A 23,108-nucleotide genomic window follows, 5' to 3' on the forward strand; every position below is an offset into this window, starting at 1 on the left:
TGTTGATAACATCCCATCATTCATATCATAAACCCTCAGCTAATTTATGATAACAAACACCACTAAGAAAATTTTAAAATGCACTGTAGTTCTTTAAAGGCTACACAGTCAGGAAAATTTGGTATTGGCAGAAGAATGAACTAGATGACTTAACTCTTGCCAACTATAGCTTCTACTACACCCAATACAATGGGTTAGCGCATTAAGTTGGATATTTCTGCTAAAATGATCAGCAGGAAAATATAGTTTTCAGTGGTGACTTAGGTTGTCATGAGTGGGCTTCAGAGGTCAAGTCCCATTTTTTCATTGAGAACTTTTTATGTGAAGCTATGCCTACATTGTCATGAGGTGTGACTGCAGCTTGTGTGGACATACCTGAGCTAGCTTTAATCTAGCTAGTTTGGGTACCAGAGCAGTGTCAGCATGGGCTAGCTGACCAAGGGCTTGTATGGCCCGCGCTGTCAAGGCTTCACTGCTCCATTAACTCAAGCTAGACAGATTAAAGCTAGTTCAGGTATGTTTGCACAAGTTGAAATCATACCCCCTGAATGAATGTTCATCTACCCTGAATCAAAGAACAAACATCAGAATGAAACAAATTTTCTCCAGATCAGGGTTTCTAATCCAAACATACAGCCCGGCTTCCTCCCAGTCACACTCTGTCCTGTCCTTGGGAGAACCTATTTTTATGATCCCTTACTGGAGCACCTGTTTGAGCAAGAGTTGTTATTAACTTCTTATCTGCCTCTGCATTTAATCACAATCCCACTGACTTGAATAGAAGCAGGTCCTACCTTTTTTCAGCAATTGTTTCAGGACTTCACCACCTCCATTCACAACCAAGCTTTGTCTACGTTAAAAGTTGCACAAGTTTACCTAAAGATGTGTTACTGAATTAAGCTCAGCTGCTATCAGTCAGGTTTAAATTTATTTAACAGTGTCTACAGAGCTTTACCGAATCTATTTGACACCCAATTTTATTTAAAGGGATACAACTTTAATACACATAAAGGCCTCCAAAAGTTCAAATTAAGAGCTTTTTTTTAAAAAATGAAGTTTAAATTTTGCAGAAACTGGTGATTCTACCAATGTGCTTGAAACACAGACCTCCGTGGGCAACAATGGAGCCTGCATGCCACCGGCTGTGTACCAGAGCCGTTAAATCACCAATGGTCCTTGAAGACAAGTAGGGTTGCCAGGCATCCGGTTTTCAACTGGAACGCCCAGTCGAAAACGAATACTGTTAATGTACTAAGCGCTTCTGAAGTCTTCGCTCAACACATACAAAACTCCTATAGACTTCAGCTGCTTTCATAAGGAATTATAATTGAATATTACTATTAACTTTGCATTCGTTCTGGAGGGGTTTTACAGAAAAAATGCAAAGGCATGATTCCTGTCCTAATATTTTACAAGCAAAGAAATACACACGAGTAACTTTATGTATGTGCATAGCCTTGCATGCTTAAGCCTTTGCAGGATTGGGACCTAATTTAGGTCTGAGTAGCTTTAGGATTTTTCCCTAAAAAAACTACGTGAATAATGTCCCTGTAGCGAGGCGGTGTGGTTCCCCGCCGCCCTGGAGAGGAACTAGCCCCTCCCAACATCAGAGTGGGCCGGAGCCAGAGAGTTCTGCACCCACTCCCCAGAGGTCAAGGCACAGGACAGGAAGTATAAAAGCACAACCCCAGAGCTCTCTCAAGAGGCAGCTGCCGGAGAGGCCAGACGCCTCCGGCCTATCTCCCAGTTGGGAGATGCCAGCGACCTACAGTGGACCCAAGGACTGCCCTGACCTGCTGACACCTACCAGAGCCAGAAGGAGCTGCCCAGCTGCCCCTTGCTAGTTCCACCCAGAGGACCCCACGGTTCTTGACCCCCCCACACACCCCAGAGGACACTGTCCGGACCCAGGTACCTCCAGAGGGGTAGTTCAGAAGTGGCCCGGGGGCAGCGACCCTAGTCTGGCTGCAGCACTGCCAGTGTTATGTCAGTGTGTTGCGGCCAGGATCCCCCCAGACGCAGCAGCAGGTCTGCCACTGCTAGGGCGCCGAGCTGGGATGCATTGGAGTGGGTGGGCCTGCATCCCACCTGCCACCCAACTTGTGGGTGGCAGTCTCCCCCTTTCCCAGGCCGCTCTGAGCCAAGAGCCTGGGCTTGTTGTTTACCTGCCCTTGTTCAGCTCCTGCCTGAGGACCTGAGCCCTTGACTCCACTATTGCCCGCTGACCATGGGCCAGGCGCAAATAACTGTCTGTGTTTGCCTCTATTGCTGCTGCAGAAAGAGACTCCCCCGGTCAGGCTAATTCCCAGTTAGCAACTGGAAAGTAGCAGCAAGGTGGTGTGGTTCCCCACCAACACGGAGAGGGACGAGCCCCGGCCAAACCCCTCTACAGTCCCCATTTCTGCTGCAAAATAGTTCACTGTATGTCATAATTGTAATGATAATTTAATTATGATATTGTGGGGTAGGAACTGATTAACAAGTTAACACAATATAAATCGAATATAAATCTTTTTTGGATTGAAACAAACACATGGGATATTCCAGCAAACATACACCAGGAGAAACTCCATAGAGTATGCAGAGACCAAGGCCTATAAATATTCAGGCAATCAAGTTGCCTGGCTAGGGCTATGGAGTATATAAACAAAACTTAATCCTAGCAACTTAAATCCTTCATGATTTGATAGGAAAATCAATACTGGCTACCCTGAAAATATCTGCCAGCAGTAATAAGTAATACCTGTGCATTCCTGTAGGAATAAACCCTAAATCAAAGGAAGGCCAATAAAAATTAATACCAAAGATGCTTGCCATTTTACCATGAAAACAGCTTGTTCTTTTAGACTAAAAATACTTTGTTCTGAAACTCCTCTACTAATGCTCCAAATCACATTTCTTGATATTGTCCTATAATCTATATAATATAAAAAAATAGCTTTTTTAGCCAGCACAGTACGAAGCTGCATGTCACCATCCTACTGTACATCTTGTTCTGACACAGTTTCAACCTAGAATACGTAAGTTATTCACTTCTAAAAGCATTTATATTATTTTGATTCTGGGGATGAGGGAAACAAACACATTTAGTGTTGGGGGTTGGACTAGATGACCTCCTGAGGTCCCTTCCAACCCTGATATTCTATGATATTCAACTGAGATTGCTTCAGCTCTCAAACTGCAAAATCCCTCAGTTCTAATTTAAAAAAAAAAAAAAATCAATTACATAATTCCCCTGCACCAAGAAAACCCATCAGTCCAATACACTTCCCCCTCTAGAAATATTTTTTTAAGATGACAACTAAGATGATGATGATGATGATGAGTAAAATTTCCTGATTCACCAGGAATTTTTTTTTACCATTTACCAGTTGCGGGTTTTTTAAACCCTAGCCTTATTGAGGTTTGTGTCTTTAAACAGATCACTCACTAAATCATGGTGGAGGGACAGAGCAATAAGTAAGGCTACATTCAGCCCATGACCTGTCCACGACTTGTAAAATAAATACCCGACTAAATCTTAGGTGCTCTGGGGGGCCCCAGGGCACTGCTGCTGCTGTGGGGGGAGGTGCAGCCCAGGGCGCCGCAGCTGCTCGGGGTGGGGGAGCACCACAGCTGCTTGGGGGGGCAGCTGCTCGGGAGCTGCTCCAGAGGTAGGGGGAGGATGCTGGGGGGAGGGGCACAGTAGCGCCCAGGACCACTGCTGCTCCGGCATTCCCCGGGGCAAGCTGGCTGGGGCCTCCCCAGCAGCTGTCAATGCGACTGCTCCTGGGGCTGCTCCAGCTGCAGCAATGTGGCTGACCCCAGAAGTCATGGAGGTCACGGAATCCATGACTTTTGTGACCTCCATGACCAACTCGCAGCCTTACAATAAGGTCTGTGATTTCAAAGATCCAGTGGCCCAGAGTCCCTGCACACAGGTAAATAAATTTTGTCTATTGACTTCAATAAGAGCACTTCAACCCATGAATTGTGTGGTGAATCCTACCCTGAACTCTTCTTAGTCCTCTTCATCAAGCTAAATTACTCAGACTGTGTGGGGAGGGATGAATTTCACCCTGCATGAGCAAGTTCTGACTATGAACTGCTATAGAACTGACAATGAGTAGTTAGGGAAGAGACAGAGATTCTCTAGCCTGGTGGCTAAAGCACTCCCGTAGGATGTGGAAGTCCTAGCTACGACTAATCGTTTATATACAACAGAACTGCTTCAACAGGAGAGACTGAGTGAGTCCCACTTCAGAATATCCCATAGCCTAGTGGTTAGAGCAGCTTCTGAAAGATGGCAGATCCCAGTTCAAATCCATTGTGCCCTCAGACCACCTGGTGGTGAAGGCACTCTTCAGCAGTGTGGGAGACCCAAATTCAAATCCCTTCTCTGCATCAGGCATGGTGGGGCTTGAACCTGTGTCTCCCATTTCCAACATGAGTACCCTGGGCTAAAAATTATAAGAGAAGTCTCCTCCTCTTCCCTACCCCTGCCCCCAATCTGTTTGATCCCAAATGGATTTTTTTCAATTCATTAAATTTTAGTTCTTTTTGCAATATTTAGATTTGATCAAACTTTTTTTTTTTCCAATTTTTCAGAATTGGCAGCAAACCAAAAACATCTGATATTCACTCAGCTCTAGAAAAAAAACTATCCTCAGATGCTGAGAACACTGACTGTAAAACTGGGAAATGGAAAAAGAAATATGTATCAGAAGTGATTCTATCTGCAGCCCTCAATGTACTCAACTCAACTGGAGATCAAGATGATTTCTAAAAATTATCTTTCGTCATGAGGATCATACTTCAAAAATCTAAATACAAGACTTCAAATAGAATACAATGAACTGGCTAAAATAATTTAGAATAAATACATTTCAACACATTTTGTTTTCTTCTATTTGATGTACCTGGTAATAAAACGATTTTCTCAGAAACTGTGAATTGAAGACCAAAGCCATCTCCCTTGGATTTGTGAAGCACTATAAAGAAATTTCTGTTCATTTGCCATATTTACTAAGACAAAATAATAGAAACAAATTTAAATAGGAGAAACTCTAATTTTTGTATGTATAGCAAAATCAAAACCAAAGCATATTTTTCATGTCTATTTTGAGTTTCCAAGTTACTTATTAATTCAACTCTGCATAACTACAATGTGATAGAGTTTATGTTAATGTTAGTACAATGTGTACTAGTTTTTCCTAGCATTTCTTTAAATAGCTCCAGTATAGAATAATGTAAAAAATTATATGGGTATCTATATATAACAAAAGCATTGCTCAGCAATGGGAAAGATTTCTTTCATTATTTCTTCTATATTTAACTTTTGTCCAGGAAACTTTGCGCTCATGAAAAGCCATGGAGAGCCAAGTCTTCTATTTATGCACAAAAACAGACTCAATACAAGCAATATCTGGGCAAACTTCACCACACTGCTTAGCCAATGTGCATCAGCCATGACCTAGAAAGGCCTCTTCTTTGGGTGATGGGGCATTTGTCATGCATCGTTTTCTCACATCTCTCTGCTGAGAGTCAACTAGGGGGTCAATTAGTGACATGGGGGTGGATTATGTACAGCTATCCAGTAAGAGCTGGACTAAGCCACCAACTCATGTAACATGCTCACCCAATATTCAGGGCGAGAGTCACAAAAACTTAGGCATGGTGACACTGAGCATCTCCTTCTCCTTGGGATTTGAGCTGCAACCCCTCTCTTAGCATAGGAACCTATGCCATCTTAACAGAAACACCACTACCTCCCTCATAGCTTTTAGCCCAATTGTTAGGGTACTCACCTGGGATGCGAGACACATCTGGTTCAAACCCCGCCTCCAACTGACAGGGCAGGGGGAAGGGATTTGAACTGGGATCTGCCACCTCTCAGATGAGTGCCCTAGTTTCCCTGTGGGTGAATAAAGAAAGAATCATTGGGCCAGAGACAGCAAGCAAGCAACCATAAGAATGACTCTATAGCCTGGTGGTTAAAGCACTCACATGGGAGGTGGGAGACCCAGGATCCACTTCCCCTGCGCCAGTGACCTTTTAACATTATTTATCCCCAGTGGAACAGCTTCAACAGGAGAGACTTGTCACACCCCAAGCCCCACCCCCCGTTCCCTTCCGGGGATTCTCTTGGGGAGACAGATCAGCAATGTATATTGCAAACACTGTTGCAAGCATCACAGAGCAATTTGGGAAGGGTCAAAGGTTTGAATGGGGAGTGGAAGATTCTTTTGCAGGCTGCAAGAGGCCAAAGGGGGAAGGAGAAAGAGAGCGGAGAACGGGTTAACTCAACACTGCAGCTAGCAAGCTCAGTCCGATGATAAGACGCTGGCCCCAGTCCAAGGTCACTGCACTAGAGGAAATGTCTGAAGCTGCGTTTATCTTTCACCCAGCCATGAAAAAAGAAAAAGGTACACTGAGCCAGGGCTGCAGAAATGGAAAACACCGAAAAGACGACGAGGGGAGGGAAGCAGAGCTTCGTGTCCCTGGAGCCATTGTGTTTTCGGAAAGCGGAAAAGACCACAGAAAGTCAGTTTGAACTGGTGCAAAGAGCACAAGGAACACCCCCAAAGGAGACCAGGACTTAAAACCCTCCTGAAAGCTGGAGTAATTTGGAGATTAGCAGTGGACCCTGGATGACCTGTGCACACAGGACAGAACTCCCATCCACCCTTCCCCCTCTTCTTCTTACGTTACACCCAGGCCTGGCCAGCCTCGGGTAGTGAGTGTGAAGTATGAAAGTGGGTTAGGGCTTGGGGCTTTCTTCCTTCCTCTGAGTGATGTGGGGAGCACCCATCACTCTCCGATGTTATTTTATTAATAAAGCTTTGTAACTTAGACACTTGGTGTGTTCGGTCATCTCCTCCCCTAACGATCCTGTGGCCTCAGCCTGATCACCTGATGCCTCAGACAGATTGGTAACAAAACCTGTCAGTCTCCCACATCCCTGGTGAATACCCAAATCATTGAGCTAAAAGCTATGAGGGAGGTCATTCTCATTCCTCCCCCAGGGCCCTATTGTGTCATCTTGTCTACCGTGGCTGGGTCCGGTAGGTGATGTCTGAGCACACTTACCATATTGGGCCCTGCAAGTGAGTTTAGTGGATGAATGCTTATCTTCTCCCAGTTCATGCTTCACTCTGGGGCTTAAGTATCTGGATAAATGCAATGGGGCTGCAGTGTGCACACTCAGAGGCAGACACATAGGCGCCAAGGGAACTTTTCCTGCAAAAATTTAGGTACTGAGCAAGTTTAGGCACCTATAGTGTTTGGGGGCAAGGCACTGAGTGGGACTTTCTGAATCCCAGTGTCGCCTGATTCTGGGACTTAGGAACCTAAAGTGGCAGTTAGCACTAACTTTCTCTAGGGGAGACTGGCTGGGTCAGGGATTGGCAGTTGGATACAGAACCTTTCGACTCTAGTTCAGGTTGAATATAGACTGAGGGCTGGATTCACAAAAGGATTTAGGTGTCTATCTCCCATAACATCAACAAAGAAAAAAAAACAAAACAACAACAACAACAAAACCCAAGATTTCCACGGTCTAAAACGTTATAAATAATAAATGAATGACTGAGGTTAATGATTTCTATCTCGTCCTAATGGATCAAAGTCTTGCATTATAAAACCACTAAACACAAACTGACGCAATTTGGCAGACTCATCAGACTGCACCCAGGAAATGCTAGCCCTGCCTTATGAGAGGCTCCAAAATAATCTTCCTCTTCAGATTTTTTGACTTTTGACTTGAAAGAGATTCATGACTTTCTTCAGATTTTACATCATGGGAGGAGTTAAGTGAGTAAGTATGGGTATTAGACAAGCAGCCAAATCAAACCTATACAACAGACTGATTTCTTAATCCATCAGCAGATGTGTTACACTAGCAAGGAAGAGTCTAGGAACCGAAGAAAAGTGAAAGCGTCAATGCATGCATCCTGATGCTAGGGAATATAGGACCAGACCTGTGCTCAGCACAGGAACCAACGTACGGGACAGGCCTTAGTGACTCAGGCACCTTTCTACTCCCTGACTTTGGGACTGACCTGCTCTGCTAGCTGCGGATTGCTGGGCCACACCCTGGCCTATGTAGGAACACACTTACATAAGGGGAATCTTTGGCTGCCTTATCATGGAAATTTTCTGTCCACTTTATACAGCCGAACATAGAATCTGTCATCTGAAAGCTGTACTGGATGTTGACAACTAGTCCAGATTACTATCAAGTCTGGAAAAGGTGCAGAGACTTTCAGATTTCTGCCATGCATATTTCATCTGCACAGGCCATTGTCCTCTACTGTCTAGTGGACACAGAAATGCACAACTTTGATCCATCCAGCTATTCCTTGGCTAGCTGAGAAGTGCACAAAGTGATCCATTTGACGATGGTTGGTTTTGATGCCTTATCTCTGCATCTGAGACGGAATGCAACAAACAGAAAAGCTCTGCAAGTCCTGAAACTTTGTTACCAAAACTATATTTGTCTGATATCAAGGACCACACTGTGGCAATTATGCCACAGCTCTGAGCCCCACTTTAGAGGAAGCACTAGGGATGTTGTGCCTAAAAGCATACACTCTCTTTCTTGTGGCTTATCAGTGCACATGGAGGAGCACACTCTGTCAAAGCATGCCTCCTCCCTGCCCCCTTCTTGGTAATTTGTGCCCCATGCCAGAATCGGGAGCAAGCAGTCCCTGCTCTCCCTAGAGAAAAAGGACTGCTGGTGGGAGAGGTCCTTTTAAAAAGGTCCAGGGAAGGCTTCTGGTGCAGACCCTTCCTCTTCCTGCACAGCTGCACAAGCACCATCACCACCTGCTTTGGGTGGTGGAGAGAACTGGAGAGGAAGAGACAAAGTGAGCATGTGCAAGTCAACCGTGAAATAGCAAGCAAACTTTGGGAACTCTTTCCAGGGTCCAACCACTTGTTTCCTATTACTGTAATTCATAAAGCACAGATTCTCCACAGGAAAAGAGCTCTAAATTTTAAGATTTAGGGTGACCTCAACTGACAGGAAGAAGAGCAAGATTCGTTCAGTGAGTCAAATGGTCTGCTCATGAAAGCTTGGAAGGTGAGATTAAGGTGCTAACTAAACATCTATGGATTACATGTGGTTATGTGTACATTAGTGCCTAGAGACCCCAAATGAGACTGGGACTCCATTATGCTATGCACTTTATAAAACAACAAAAACATATTTTCTGCCCTAAAGAAGAAAACACAAGAGGTGGGAGCACAAACAGAGGCATGGTGAGGTGACTTGCCCAATGTCATGCAGCGGATCACTGGCAAAGAATAGAACCCATGTCTCTTTACTTTCACTCTAGTGCCTGTCCACAAGACCAAAGTTTCCCAATCAGTGGGTCACCACCCCCAGATAGGACACCAGGGGCTGGTAATGAAGGACAATCATGGGGATTGTATTTGTGAGGCATTGAAAATTTATTAAAAATCTAAAGAAAAGAACAATCTTATTCCCCACACATCCTTACCCTTCAAGGTCAAGTATTCTGTCAACCTCTCAAAACACACACACACACACAATTATATAAGCTAATTGATACACTTACTATAAAAATAGAAGTAAAAGTGCAAGAGGCCATGCAATTTTTTTATTTCAAAAAGAGGCTGACAACCTGAACAGGATGAGAAACATTGTCCTACGTAATGATGAGTATCTTTGCTGCCCTAATCAATCTGGTGATATGTGGAGGACCACTGACATTCCTTAGTGGGATGGGAGGGGAAGGAAGACTGCTTATAATCTCTCTCAGAATGCTCCACATTCAAACACAAGAGCTTGCCTTGCTCCACAGATAAACTATCAAAACAACAGGATTTACTCTTGGCTTTACTGGATCTTATATTCCTTTTTCAGATTTCTTTTTCTTCATACTAGAGGGATACAAGAGGAGAAAGGGCAAATTACAGATTATTAATGTGCTTTCTTTTGTTCTGATTTCTTATCTTTTAGCTGCTAGCCAATCCGGCTTCAAATTCCTCCAAATCAAATACCTCAAAGTTCTCAAAGGGAACTGTCCCATTTGGCAAATGCCTTAGGGCCAGATTTTTAAAAGGTATTTAGGTGCCTAAATCCCATAGGAGTTGGTGCCTAAATACAGGGCCAACACACCACCACACATAACCAGTAAATCAGCGTTGAGTACCAATTACGAATAGTCATTTCAGGGTACTTTTAGTGTTCGAGAGCAGTGGTTTCCAAAGTGGGGTGCAAACACCGCAGGGCGTGCGCAAGACGATCGATTGGGGGGCGCAGCAGGAGGAGTGCCGCCGGAGCAAAAGGGCAGTGCGGCAGGAGGAGCACCACCAGAGAGGGAAAAAAAAAAGGGGGGGGGGGCGCACGGCCTTAAGTCCTCCGGCCTGTGGAGGAGCAGGGGCAGCCGCGCAGCCAGTGGCCGGAAAGAAGCAGCACTTTCCCCTTCAAAGCCGGCCGGAAAGAAGCGGTGCTTTGAAGGGGAAAGCGCCGCTTCTCTCCGGCCACTGGCTGCGCGGCTGCCCCTGCTCCTCCTGAGTCCTCTGGCCCGTGCTCTCAGGGCCGCATTCCAAAAGGGGCTTTAGAGCTGCAGGCAGAGGTGAAAGTAAGTCGACCAACTTACCGGTACACTGGGGCGAGCTCTGGACCCTGGAAGGAGCTGGGCCTAGGGCAGAAGGGGCGGGGCTGAGGGGGGTCAGAGCCAGATCCAGCCCACCCAGACCACCCCGTAAGGTAAGTGCCCCCTCCCCTCCCCGGGGTAGCAGCAGCAGCCCGGGGCTCCAGGGGCTATTTAAAGAGCCCTGGGCTCCCCTGCTTCTGCTGTCCTGGTCCTTTAAATAGCCACCGGAGCCCTGGGGAAGTGGCGGGGCTCCAGCGGCTACCGAAAGGGCCGGTGCGGTAGAAGCAGGGGAGCCCCGGGCCCTTTAAATAGCCGCCGGAGCCCCGCAGCCGCTACCCCAGGGCTCCAGCAGCGGGGCTCTGGAGGCAATTTAAAGGGCCTGGGGCTCCAGCCACTGTTGGGAGCCCCAGGCCCTATAAATTGCCCCCTGGGGAAGCCAGGCTGCTCCAGTAGGGTGCACCGACTCTTGCCGGTATGCCGTACCAGGGTGTACCGGCTTACTTTCACCTCTGGCTGCAGGCCAGGGCCCCCTTAGCTCAGGGCCCTGAAGCTCTGAAAGCCCCTGCATTCCGGGTGGCCCTGCCTGCCGGGGGGGGCAGTTCCCGGCATCGTGGCCATGGGGGTGGTGCTGCGCTGCACAGAGCCACCTGCGCACCCCCTGCACCAAACAGGGGCTGCCCCAGGTAAGTGCTCTGCACCTCCTGCCTACCCCAGCTCTGAGCCTCCTCCCGCACCCCCACCCTGAGCGCCCTCCCACACCCTAACTCCCTCCCAGACCCCGCACCCCACCCTTAGCGCCCACTGTATCACAAAGTGTTAAACCAAGATTTTCAAAATAAAGCAATTCAATCACATTGCTCTCACTAAAATTAATATTTTTTTCAGTGACAGCAAAAAGGTTTTTTGTACCGTTAATAAAAAAATTAAAAATATTGTTTTTCATCTTTATCTCATCATTTTAATGTCTGTTTTGTGTATGTTTTATAATTTACACAATATATTAGTACAGTAGTACATGTATATAATTTATACATAAATAAATATACAAATATTGGGGGTGCAGGCTCAAAACATTTTTACTGATAGGGGTGCGCAATCAGAAAAGTTTGGAGACCACTGTTCTCAAGAATGGTTGATTTTTATCCATATGTATATTTCTGAAATTCAGTGCGTAGCATTAAAATTTCACTAAACATCTGCCCCTGGGTATTATTTACATTAAAACCCCTTTATGATGCAAGAGCAATGAAAACAGGCAGTGTAAATAAAAATCAAGCTCCCATTTTCTAAAGTGCACACAATTCCTCACAAAGAAGCCTGGAAATACACTCCTTATAGTTTTGTTTACACAGGCTTTCATCAAAACAAATCAATGCAGCAGGAAAGAGCAGCATATGATCTTGCAACTTTTCATTAAATGTCCCTTAATCAACCAATACATGCCCATGAGCTACAGCTCTATCTCCAGCTTAACAAAAAGACATACCTATTTGGGGGGTGGGTTGAAAAAAGTAACAAATTTTCAAAAGTCAGTCAGTAAATTAAGTCTCCCTTAAGGAAATGTAAGTTGTCTGCTAGGCATTTACTGTAAATGTCTCTTCTCCCTACAATGCATAGAGTATCCTAAGTAGGTAATTCCCACAAAACCGGAGTAAAATTTAACGTTCTTCAGTGAGAGAAACCCCAAATGAGGGATTCTACATGAATTAATACTTCTGTGTTACACTAACTCTCCTTCATGTGCTATTTCTAAGTTGCCAAAACACTTATAAACAAGACCAGCACAGTAAATATATGTGAATTTCTTGCACATATATATTTAATATCCAGGATTTTTATATTTTGATGCTTGCTGTTTAACAATGTGTATACATTCTTTCCTTTGACCGCCACTTTTATTTTTATTTTAAAAAGAGGCAGAGATTACTGCTCAAGTATTCACAGCATTATTCACTACAAGGGTTTACAGGGCAAGTGACTGATAGAATGGCTCTTGGTTTGTTAAAAAGGTCAAAGGGTGCTGTTGTGTCTTGTATGCCTGGATTTCTTTCCACAACAGGTATAGGGTTAATGCTGTATAACTTACAGCGTCCTAACATACTGCTCCACACTAACAGTTTGTGTGCTAGATTCAGTCCAGCATTTACTCCTGGGGGAATTCTGTGCCACGGTGCAATGCAGAATTCATGCAGAATTCCAGCTCGCAGTGAGTGGAGTGCTCAGCCCAGCAGGGACAGAGGCTGCACACTCTAGCTGCCCAGCTTGACACTCATTCTCCCAGGGACAGGAGAGGGTGCAGGAAACCCAGCTCTGGAAAAGAGTGAGAAAGGGCAGGGTTGCATCACACCACATCCCCTGGTGGAACAGTAAAGAAGCGAGGGGGTGGGGGGGAAGACGGAGGACGGACGGACAGTAAGGGTGTGGGTGTCTGGTCTCTGGGGGTGTCCCACAGTTGGGCTCTGGGGGGGGGAAGGAGATGTGGGTATCTAGGCTCTGTGGATACCCAGTGGCTGGGCTCTGGGGAGGAGGGGTGTGCTGATGTCTGGGCCAGGGGGTGCCCCATTCCTGGGCACTGGGAAGGTGGGGGTGCAGGTGTCTGGGCTCTGGGGGCCCCAAGCAGCCCCCTCCAGCACCCCCCAACTGGAACTGGTTTGTCAGAGGGGTTTCTTTAAATCTCTACTCCTGGGGAACTCTATTGTGATGTTGTGTGTATTGTTCACATACTTGTTGACAGGTATTTTGAAATAAATTACCAAAATAATTGAAACAGGAGTGATTATACTGTGTTATTTTAACAAATATGCATAATTTTAAAATATTGTGCACAGAATTTGTAATTTTTTGGCACAGAACTCCCCCAGGAGAAAGCATTGCTGGGGTTTAGGTTACAATACTATATTAGCCTGACAGTGACATTATCACAGGTGCCCCCAAATATTTTGGGTGTAAGTCTCTGAATAAAAGTACATCCCTCAGGTGCTTTTAAAAATCTCCCCCTACATTAATACTACATAAAATTAAGTATCATGGTAAATCAGGATTTGTTGTGGTTTATTAATGTGTCATGTATATGAAATATAAAGTTATGTAATTTCTCCAATTAAACATGATTGCAAACAGTATGCTACTCCTACATATATATAGTAGGTTCTATGAAACTCATGATGCCAGATTACTCCTGCTGTGGCCCCCTGGACAATATCCCCAGACCAGAAATGATGTAGGGCTAATATCAGCAGCGTCATACCACCTTTTCTGTACCGTCCTTGGCATAGAGGCATGTCATGGGCATCAGCAGCATCAACTAAGAAGGGGACTGAACCCTTCCCCTCTGCTACCAAGGTTTTCGCACTTGCTCGAAGTTACATAGGCCATGGATGGTGGGGGACAGGGGAAGAGCACGGCCCAACCACTTTTTAAGCAGTCGTCCTATACTACATCAACATGGCTGCTTCCAGATAAGTCTGTAGTGTTGCTCCAGCTGCGTAGATGCAACACCACTGACACTTGATCCAGCCACCTCTCTCTATAGATGAAGGGGCACCTGGGCCAAGCTTCAGTGAGTTGTGTTGCAACGCCACTCAAATTTGGCCTATCTGCTCCTCTGTCCAGAGAGAGTTGCAATCTGGCACACAGGAGTCCAGGGAGTCTGTTCCTGTACAGTGGCGCACCGAGGAGTCTGCCAAGAACTCTACTCCTGGCAGCATCGGCTCATGCACTACGGGGGTAAGAGACGGGAGGGACTCCCCACCTGAGAGAGACCTGGGGTCCCAGTGGAGTGGCACAAGCAGGGACCAGAATGGGGACTCTGCCCGGGGGAGTATCTGGAATTTGCCCCCCCCAAGAAATCTCTAAATCAGTGCTACTGATGGGCATGCCTGTAATGCTCCCTGCGCCCATCATTCTGGGATTCAAAGCAGCCAGTAAGCTGCCATGTACATTTGCTGAGAGGTACAGCCCTTCTCTAAATTACACCAGGGACCACAGAGATTTTGATGCAACTAGCAAGATGCAGCCCAGATTCTGGCCTTTAGTGTTCATCATGCTGTATTATTTACCTATATTTGTTATAATCCCTATACGTGAGACTGGGGAATTCTGCAATTATTATGCAAACTTTAAATGTAAAGGCTTTAATGATATCCAATGTTGAAGCCCTTTGCATACATTAAATACTTCCCCGTTGTAAGATTGGCTTTCTATTCTCTACTGTACCAACTAAATGAACAAATCATAGGAAAAAAAAAGACATGATTAGCCTTCATGAAAAAACACAGAGGCTACATTGCGTAATTAAGACTTATACATGCTAGCCAGGAGCACCCTCAATTCATAAAAAATTGAGAACAATGCATAGCAGGGAAACAAGAAGGGACTCTATTAGCCCCACACTAATGAGTCAAAAATTCCCAATACGAAGAAAACCTCTCCACAATATATGTGCTTCACTGAAAGAACTGCAGACACCTCACCAAGAGAAAAAGAAAGGTAAATGGATGCATAAAATTAAAATCTCACACTTCCTCCCTTATCTGCTCCAGTATCATCATCGGAAGCTCATCATCCTTTCTATTTGCTTCAGTTCTTCCAAGCCTTATGTACCTTTCAGAGCCCAGGATCTATCCCCATTCCTTAATTACACAAATAATCACCTCACAGAATACACCAGAGGTCACAAGTATTTCAATATTCCTTTTACATTTTGGAAGACATCATTTTTTCCTCCCCAACTAGACAAACCTGAACTTTTTCTTGTTTGGAGATTAATCTAATGTAATACCTATTTAAAAGGACAGGTGCTGCCCCCTCTTTTCAAGCAGGGGAAAGGAGAAAAAAAAACATCTGACTAGTTGTATTCTGTACATTGCTTGATATCTATAGCAAGTTGAAGAACAAACTAACTATGCTAGCTATCTTCGGTGTATATTGCCATCGGTGACATCAATGAAATGCTAAGGGTTACTACAAATGCTATTTCACTACACTATTCATAGAGTCAAAATAAAATCAGATACACAATCACAGATACAATATTAACAGATTGGCCTAACACTCTTATCAGACTCTAGGGTGAAGAGACAGGGAAATCTGTGGTTTATATTAGTTTTCCCAGTCCTACTACTATTCACCCCTCAAGCAGATAACCCAAAATCTTAGAATATCAGGGTTGGAAGGGACCTCAGGAGGTCATCTAGTCCAACCCCCTGCTCAAAGCAAGACCAATCCCCAACTAAATTATCCCAGCCAGGGCTTTGTCAAGCCTGACCTTAAAAACCTCAAAGGAAGGAGATTCCACCACCTCCCTAGGTAACACATTCCAGTGCTTCACCACCCTCCTAGTGAAAAAGTTTTTCCTAATATCCAACCTAAACCTCCCCCACTGCAACTTGAGACCATTACTCCTTGTTCTGACATCTGCTACCACTGAGAACAGTCTAGAGCCATCCTCTTTGGAACCCCCTTTCAGGTAGTTGAAAGCAGCTGTCAGATCCCCCCGCGTTCTTCTCTTCTGCAGACTAAACAATCCCAGTTCCCTCAGCCTCTCCTCATAAGTCATGTGTTCCAGACCCCTAATCATTTTTGTTGCCCTCTGCTGGACTCTTTCCAATTTATCCACATCCTTCTTGTAGTGTGGGGCCCAAAACTGGACACAGTACTCCAGATGAGGCCTCACCAATGTCGAATAGAGGGGGACGATCACATCCTTCCATCTGCTCGCTATGCCCCTATTTATACATCCCAAAATGCCATTGGCCTTCTTGGCAACAAGGGCACACTGCTGACTCATATCCAGCTTCTCGTCCACTGTCACCCCTAGGTCCTTTTCCGCAGAACTGCTGCCGAGCCATTCGGTCCCTAGTCTGTAGCTGTGCATTGGGTTCTTCCGTCCTAAGTGCAGGACCCTGCACTTATCCTTATTGAACCTCATCAGATTTCTTTTGGCCCAATCCTCCAATTTGTCTAGGTCCCTCTGTATCCTATCCCTGCCCTCCAATGTATCTACCACTCCTCCCAGTTTAGTATCATCCGCAAATTTGCTGAGAGTGCAATCCACACCATCTTCCAGATCATTTATGAAGATCTTGAACAAAAGCAGCCCCAGGACCGACCCCTGGGGCACTCCACTTGACACCGGCTGCCAACTAGACATGGAGCCATTGATCACTACCCGTTGAGCCCGACAATCTAGCCAACTTTCTACCCACCTTATAGTGCATTCATCCAGCCCATACTTCCTTAACTTGCTGACAAGAATACTGTGGGAGACCGTGTCAAAAGCTTTGCTAAAGTCAAGATACAATACATCCACTGCTTTCCCTTCATCCACAGAACCAGTAATCTCATCATAGAAGGCGATTAGATTAGTCAGGCATGACCTTCCCTTGGTGAATCCATGCTGACTGTTCCTGATCACTTTCCTCTCATGTAAGTGCTTCAGGATTGATTCTTTGAGGACCTGCTCCATGATTTTTCCTGGGACTAAGGTGAGGCTGACTGGCCCGTAGTTCCCAGGATCCTCCTTCTTCCCTTTTTTAAAGATTGGCACTACATTAGCCTTTTTCCAGTCATCCGGGACTTCCCCCGTTCGCCACGAGTTTTCAAAGATAATGGCCAATGGCTCTGCAATCACAGCTGCCAGTTCCTTTAGCACTCTCGGATGCAACTCATCCGGCCCCATGGACTTGTGCACGTCCAGTTTTTCTAAATAGTCCCTAACCACCTCTTTCTCCACAGAGGGCTGGCCATCTATTCCCCATGTTCTCTCAGCTCCTCATACCAGGGTAGCTTTGCTAGGCCCACACCAAACTCTGGGCTTCTTTGGAGACCTCTCCAAGGTCTTTCCTAGTCTCTGGTTTACCTTTCTTTGACAGAGCCTTGCCCCCTGGTTACCATCTCGTAATGCCTGATCAGCAGACACAACAATCAGATTAAGCCCAAACACATTATCTGGGACTGGATGACAAGACACAAGTAGGGCTGAGCCCAAATCCCTTATAGGGCCAGCCAATCCTGTAACACCCACTTTCCCCCCAACACACACATAAAACACAACGAGCACAAGAGATTATATATGGGGATTCAATTTCTTACAAAACAGATATCCCGTCCCATATATTACTGCTACAGTACATAAACCTCAATAAAAAACTGAGTATTGAGACACTGGGAATAATACAGAGAAGCAAACAATTCATTATAGCAGTTATAACATACATGGAATTTATTAACATTGCTAGTTAAATAGGGGTTAGTAGGAAATGTAAGTATGATTATATGGTACAATCCTTGGGTAAGGAGGACAAGGTATCGAGGGGGAGACTCCCACAGGTGGGTCTGAATAAAATAATCCTGAATGTAGACCCCTCCAGGCAGCCCTCCACGGGTAGTACAAAAGCCCACAAAGAACCAACATCCTGGAGAGCTTGTTGGGGAGAGAAAAACTCAAGAAGGGGGCAGTAAATCAGGAAGTACTAGGTCAGAGACATCTAGAGGAGGGTGGAGGCTCCTAGGAGGAACAAGGGACTAAAGGGACTTTCAGCCTGAAAGAAAGTGCAGGCTGAAAAGAGGGAGCAGGAACCGGATAATGAGGCCTTGACAAGCAAACTTACCCCAGTAATGCCAAGGAAGGGAGATAAGATAGAGAAGGGCAGACACCAAGGTATTAAGGCTCTGGAGGGACAAATTATTCTGGTATGCCCATACAAGGGGCAAAAGTAACCAGAGTTAAGGTCAGCAGGGTGTGATTGGTACAATAACCTATGGGCCGAGATGGAGCTATGGGGGAAATGCAAGCAATGTCTCCTGCAGGCAACTTCTGATTTTTATCCTCAGCAGATGCACTCTCAATTGTGAAGACCAAGCCAGAGTAGCTCTTGCAAAACAAACAGAGCCTACAATACTTCTGTTTGAAGAGAAGTTGCCAATGCCTTATGATTTCTCTTGAGAGCCACTTCTATGTGCTTGTCTGAATTCTAAGAAAAACCTCTCCATCTACAGTAAGTGTCCTTGGCTAGCACAGCTGCCACTGCATCAAGCTTTGCTATTTGTACATAATGTATCCTGTGCTTCTACAATCTATAAAATATATTAACTTTTGTTAAGGAGTTCTTGTTCTGAATTAAGGGCAAAGAAAATACATCTCGCATCCACTAATTGCATCCTCTTGGTCATTCATAATGGTCTGCATTTTAACTCTTCATCAAGGTTTGGAAAACACTCCAGTGGAAACGTTCTAGCTTGAAAGTCAATATTTAGAGCCCTGAAACTGGAGTCTGAAATCTCCTCTTCCTTGGTTAAGAGAGAATCCAGGAAGGGGGGGCAGGCAATCAGATGAAACCTGCTTTCTTGATTAAGTATCTGAGCCATTTTATCCCAGGCTACACATTTTATATGCATTGGCTCAGGGACTACATTTTCTAGCATATTCTGAACAGTGCTGAGCACACAGATGGTACCCAGTGAATAATACAAATCATGACAATAATCGTCGACTTTATGGATTCTGTGGATGCAATTTCTGTTCTTTGTTCTGAATTGGCCCGAAAACACATCTGATACTCATATGACATTTTCTCATTCCTTCCTTTTCCTCAGACTCAGAACAAAAAAATGACAAAAGAAAATGGATTTCAGTTGAAACGTAAAATTGCACAGCAGCCATTGCTCTACACCCACCATGGGGCAGAACCTGCCATCCCTGGAGGGTTAAGTGATCTCATCTCATCTGACTCTCATTTTCTTTTTCTTTATCCTTCCTGATCTCTGGGCTGCCTTTCATGCTGTCAACCGTGACATCCTTCCCAATCGCCTGGGACTGTTTGCTGGAGTCTCAGAGAACTGGCCCTTCTTGGTTTTGCTCCCATCAGAGTCCCTCTTTTTTGCAGCATGCAGCAGGAAATAGACAGCCGTCAGAGACTTGGGTTCTACTTCCCCCTTGGACTTCCTGTGTGGTCCCAGGCCAGTGCCTTAGGGACAGTTTTTAGGCATTCAGAGATGCAGCTAGACATCTAGTGGGGTTTACAAAGCACCTAACCTTCTACATGCTTTTGAAAATCTCACTAGGTGCCTAAAAACCTTTAAAAATCTAGCCCTTAGTCTCTCTGCCTCTCAATGCCCCATCTGCACAATGGGGATAACGGCACTGCTCTATCTCACAGAGGAGCTGTGAGGAGAAATAGATTAGACAGTGTGAGCCAGAGATTCTACAGTGATGGGGCCACATGCTATCCCTTCCCTTGGTTTTGGCCCCTTCTCACCCATCCCCCTCACACCTCCCTCTTTTCTGAATGTAAGCTTGGCTGTATTTCTTCTGAGTCTACTTCATTCTGTCTTCAAAACTACCCATCCCCCGCAGAAGAATTCCTGTTTTACAGGCTCATCTAAGGACTTCCAGATCCTTAATTTAATTATGATCCCTTTCTTACCTTAATCACCCTGCTTCTGTTTATAAACAAAATACTGACTCCCTGCCCCAGAGACACAAGCTGGGAGCAGCACTTCTCCTCTGCAGAACTCACATTCCACACAAAGGCTGTGCTGTAGTTAAGAGCTCCACCTGAGGCTAAGATGTGTGCCCTGAGACCTCCTGTACAAAATTCAGGGGATGAGGGGAGAAGACCACTCTGCCACCCCTAAATGGCATCCCTGTGCCCAATATGAATCAAAAGCCACTTAGAAACCTCATAGGGAAGAGACTTGCCACAATCATCCCTAAACCAAGGCTGCTACTGGATATGTTTTCACTTATGCTTGTACTGGCCTTCAGGACAAACCAATTTTCTTTTGGCTGAAGCAGCACTGCTGGAGCTTCATGGATAGTAGTGAGGAGGAGGAAAAATCCTCCGGGAGCTCAGCAATAGCTTCCAGGAAACCCTTTTCTTAACAGGAGCATTAAGCCTCACACAGAGTCCTAATGTTAGAGTCAAATAACTATCAGTTCTGGAGACTGAAAACAAAAAGCGCCCCCAATACATTTTGCAGACTCAAGAGTTTCACATCTCCTTTGATCTTTCCACCATTTTGCAGCCCAGTAAAGAGAGCTTCCATATAGTGGCATCACCATCCCAATGGACTCAGCAGGTGACACTAGGTCTTAGAAGAGCATGAAGCCACTGGGATCTACACAGTCAGGAGGCACATGCCCACTACTATAGTCCTTGCATAGGCACAGCATGCCCCACCTTGTGCAGGCAACCAGTCATAATAGTCTATAATGTGCCAACGAAGTATAGTTCCTGAACTCAGAGGAATGCAAGAGTGACAATTACGACTGGCCCCTGCATGGGGACCCAAGTGCTTCTTGCAACCTCCCATATACACCCGAACAGGGGCCAGCCTGTTATTAGTCTGCTTTTTGATTGCTTTTTGAGTGGTAAATGTAAGATCATTATTTCAACTTGCACTTAGTAGGTTGGGGCTAATACAACCACGAATTCTTTGCAGCTGTACATTTGGTACCCTTGTCTAAGCTGACCTGACCCTGATAGTATGTGTATGCACAGCCCAAATTCTACTATTAATTACTGCAGAGTAACTTCCAGGAAGTTTACACCAGTGTAAATCAGAGTACAATTTGACCCATTACAAAATAAACACATACAAACTTTTCTTCCCTTGCAGATAATAAATAATTTGAAATGAAATAATTAAAAGACTGCTTGTCTACCTGCTGTCTTTGTAGATGAATGTGTAACCCACACACCTTCAGAGTGTGGTGTTCTGGCCCATCTAATGGCACCAAGACCACTTAAAGAGAGAGATAAAAAAGTCTGCTCTACAGCCTGAATGAAGAGCCAGTTGGCTTTTAGCCCATGCTGTAGAGGCTCATGCAATAAGCTCTAGAGATCCCCGCTTTGATCCCACCGGCTGATGACCAGGGTGCATCAGCGTTACAAGTGGGGGCTCATCCGGGATTTCAACTGGAAAGTCTCAGAAGTTCAGGACATGCTTCCTCAGCTAGAGGAAGTAAATAACCCACACACCTCCAGGGCGTGGTGTTCTGTCCCATGTAGTGGCACTGAGACCACTTAGAGAGTTAAATGAGTCCGCTCCACAGCCTTAACTAAGAGCCAGTGGGCTTTTAGCTCATGCGGTAGAGGCTCATGCACTAAGCACGAGGGCCCCGGTTCAATCCCACCCGACGACAACTAGGGTCTATCGGCGTTACAAATGCATACATGAAAATGGAATCCAATGGACCATGCTGTCATTTTCTCAAATGGAGAATAGCAACTATCTTGGGCTAGGGAAGGAAGGGCTATCAGCTTATTGCACGTCTAATAATCAATTTCTCACATACAATGAACCCGCTGGAATCCTGAAATGGCCTCTGGCTCGGGGATTAACCTGCATATAGCACTCATAACAAAACATGCTTTAGTGATTTGACCTACACACAGAAATTTTCATCTTAAAAGCAAGATGTAGAATAGACACTTATTTTCTTCTGTTAAGATTTAAGAAGCAGGACTGTGTTGTTAAGCCATGTCAGTTTTGCTTAAGTTTTCAAAGTCACAGTACACTGTATTTTTGCTGTAATTCGATTTTGCATAATAATGAGACAGTTGCTAATCATAACCGTCTTGGATACCCTGAAATGGCAGAGAGAAGGAGAAAACCAAACCAAATCTATATCACTCTAATATCTATCTATTAATATCCATGTCCTCCTGATGTGCATCCGTTAAGAAATTATACTTTACATAACAAATAAATTTATCCTGGAAAATAATACCTGCCAGGTTTGGCTGTTCAAGGACTTAAAGGAAAAATCAGTGAACTGAATTCATATAAAGGCTGTATGAGAGCAAGTCTGCAAGGAAGAACAGCAACTGCATTTCTGCTAAGCTCCTTACTAAAGTAGAACCCTTTGATTTAATTCAGAGCCTTAAAAACAACCTTCTCTATTTTATCCATCTAGGGTCTTATAAGGCTCCTGCTCTTGTGCCTCCACTGATCTTAACTGAGGCAGTTTGGCACAAATACAGATGTAAGGAAAGATTCTTCACAGTGCCAGAACTCAGGCAACACAAAAGGGCCATAATCTAGCCACAAATGCCCAGCAGAGACTTTGCCTGGTGTAGGGGAACTCTCTTCTGGGCAAAACGGTGTGAGACCCAGATCCATACCTGCTGTCCCTCTCCCTGAGCAGGGGTTTTTGGTGGAGCTCCACTACGCTAACCCAATCCTCCACTGGTAGAAGGTCTACTGGGATGGAATTTAGAACTGCCTGATATCAGCTCTAAGCAACGTTGGGTCCAAGAATTGGGGGCGGGGGCGGGGCTGGAGGGCTGTAACCAATAGAAGTGGTTGGGAAATTTCAGGCAGAATGATTTATCCACAGAAAACGCAGCTTCCACAAAACTGAAGTTTTCAATGGCATTTTGCAGAACATTTTTGAATTCTCATGTGGAAGATTAAAATGAAATACTTCGGTTTTGGGTCAGTTCACCATTAAACTCCATCTGCCTAGGATTCCATGGTGCTTTATGGGAGTGGTAGCTT

The 23,108-nt window shown here is 45.1% G+C and overlaps 1 protein-coding gene and 1 long non-coding RNA gene across 2 annotated transcripts in view; both read right to left on the bottom strand.

The window, feature by feature from the left end:
* CNTN1 (contactin 1) overlaps nucleotides 1-23,108 on the bottom strand; it is a 448,663-nt gene that overhangs the window by 339,474 nt on the left and 86,081 nt on the right. The window lies entirely within an intron of this gene.
* Nucleotides 9,581-10,817, bottom strand: LOC142070913 (uncharacterized). The gene is made up of 2 exons (XR_012666834.1): nucleotides 10,608-10,817; nucleotides 9,581-9,885 (listed from the first exon to the last, which is right to left on the bottom strand). It is a non-coding gene; the product is annotated as an uncharacterized LOC142070913 (long non-coding RNA).

Source organism: Caretta caretta, chromosome 1, assembly GCF_965140235.1.
Source record: "Caretta caretta isolate rCarCar2 chromosome 1, rCarCar1.hap1, whole genome shotgun sequence".
Classification (NCBI taxonomy): domain Eukaryota; kingdom Metazoa; phylum Chordata; order Testudines; family Cheloniidae; genus Caretta; species Caretta caretta.